At 61.7% G+C, this 2,201-nt stretch overlaps 1 non-coding gene across 1 annotated transcript; it reads right to left on the bottom strand.

The window, feature by feature from the left end:
• Positions 1 to 1,161: 1,161 nt before the first annotated feature.
• LOC131862820 (5S ribosomal RNA) lies at positions 1,162 to 1,280 on the bottom strand. Its single transcript, XR_009361756.1, has one exon. It is a non-coding gene; the product is annotated as a 5S ribosomal RNA (ribosomal RNA).
• Between the last annotated feature and the right edge of the window lie 921 nt (positions 1,281 to 2,201).

Below are 2,201 nucleotides of genomic sequence, written 5' to 3' on the forward strand. Positions count from 1 at the left end.
CACCTCGGTGTGCTCCGAGGTGCGAACCCGAGAGCGCTCCGAGGTGCCCACGAAGTCGAAAGTCGGGTTAATTGCATTGTTTTCCCCGGGTGCGCTCCGAGGTGCGCAACATCGGCGCGCACCAAGGAGGGCTCCGAAGTGTGCTCCAAGGTGCGCACGATGGCGTGCACCTCTGGTGCGCACGATTCGGAGCTCGGTTTGACCGGGGTGCGCACACCTTGGCTGGGTTGCGCACCTTTTGTGCGCTCCAAGGTGCGCACGAAGTCGGAGCTCGGTTTGCCCCGGGTGCGCACCTTCGCCAGGGTGCGCACCTTGATGCGCACGCCTTGGCTGGGCTGCGCACCTTGGTGGGCGCCATGGTGCGCACCTTTCGTGCGCTCCAAGGTGCGCACGAAGTCGGAGCTTGGTTTGCCCCGGGTGCGCACCTTGGTGGGCGCCATGGTGCACTCCGAGGTGCCCAAGATTGGTGCGCACCAAGGAGCGCTCCGAAGTGCGCTCCAAGGTGCGCGCGAAGTCGAAAGTTGGGTTAATTGTCCGGTTTGCCTCGGGTGCGCACCTTGCGTGCACCTTCGCCAGGGTGGGCGCCTTGGTGCGCACACCTTGGCTGGGCTGCGCACACCTTGGCACCCGCGTTTCCTTCATTTTAAATTTTTTTTTTTTACAATCTCTCAAGTGGGAAATTCTATAATCTCAACTTTTTTTGCCTTTTCAGGAAACTTTTGAATGGAGCGCATCATTGGTGCGCTCCGAAGTGTGCTCCAAAGCTCTCTCCAGCTGCGTGCACCTGCCCCGGCCGCGCACCCGGCCCCGCCCAGCTTCGCTCACCTGTCCCGGGCGTCTGGTGCGGAACCTTAGAGTAAGAAACATCACCGTGCACCTTGGCCAACGTGCGCGACTCGACCGAGCGCGCACTGGCCGAGGTGCACACCGATTTCACCTGGGTGCGCGCGCAGCACCTCGGGCGCACCGGGGTGCGCGCACAACGCCCGGGTTGCACCGTGGCCTGTGTGCTCGGGGCGCCTCGGGTGCGCGCTCGGTGTCGCCCCCCGCGCGCGCGGTAGTGCGGGCAGCGCACCCCGGCCCGGCCCGGCCCCGACGAGAACGCAAACGGGCAAAAGGTTTATTCAAATAGCATTGCGACGCCCGGCGAAAAACTAAAAAAGGGTGCAACACCGGGACTTCCCGGGAGGTCACCCATCCCAGTACTACTCCGGCCCAAGCGCGCTTAACTGCGGAGTTCTGATGGGATCCGGTGCACTAACGCTGGTATGATCGCACCCGTTATGAGCTTGTCGCAGTGTGTACTTAGCAAACCGCGACCCACGTGCGAATCCACCCCGGCCACCCACCCCCGTCGAGGTGCACACCCTCCCTCGCGAAGTGCGCCCCGTTCGCCAAGTGTGAGCCCTGCCCGGGTGCGCGCACCTTGCTAGGGCGTCGGGTGTGCACCCGGCCCGGCCTACGTGCGTGCACCTGGAGGGGGCGTCGTGTGCGTGCAGTGTCCCGTCTGCAACGCGGTGCCCACACACCACCTCGGGCGCAACGACCTGCGCTCACATGTGGGCCGAGTGCACCTTGGTGCATGTTCGGGGCGCCTCGGGTGCACGCTCGATCTTGCCCCGGTGCACCAAGGCGCTCGGTTTGCCCCGGGTGCGCACTTGGTGCAAGGTGGGCACCCAAAATAGGGATCAAGCACCAAAACACAAGTTTCGGGATGCAAAATGGGACCCAAGGACCACAAATGCGTTCCAAGACCCATGATGGGTCCACGAGAACAAAAATGTGTTCCGAGACTTAATAAACAAATATTGGGTTTTAGGAGAAGAAACATGCTCTGATGCCCAAAACGAGAATCGACCCCGAAAAGGCCACAGGCCAAAAGTGGGATGCGAGACAAAAAAAAATGGGACCCGAGGACCAAAATTGGGTTCCCAGGTCGAAGACAGGGCAACCGGACAAGAAACGACCTCTAAGGCTCGAAATGAGTCCCGACGACTAAAACTTGACAAGAAGCACCCATCAGGCACCCAACTCGACACCCATGGGATGCCGACCCACCCGGGCTTCCACCTAGCACACCTTGGCACCCACCCACCCTCGCACCCAACCTCGCACCCAACTTAGCACCTTTGAACCCACATTGGCACTCACCCTGACCCTGGCACCTTGGAACCCACATTGGCACTCACCTTGACCCTGGC

Source organism: Cryptomeria japonica, unplaced genomic scaffold (assembly GCF_030272615.1).
Source record: "Cryptomeria japonica unplaced genomic scaffold, Sugi_1.0 HiC_scaffold_52, whole genome shotgun sequence".
Taxonomy (NCBI): Eukaryota; Viridiplantae; Streptophyta; class Pinopsida; order Cupressales; family Cupressaceae; genus Cryptomeria; species Cryptomeria japonica.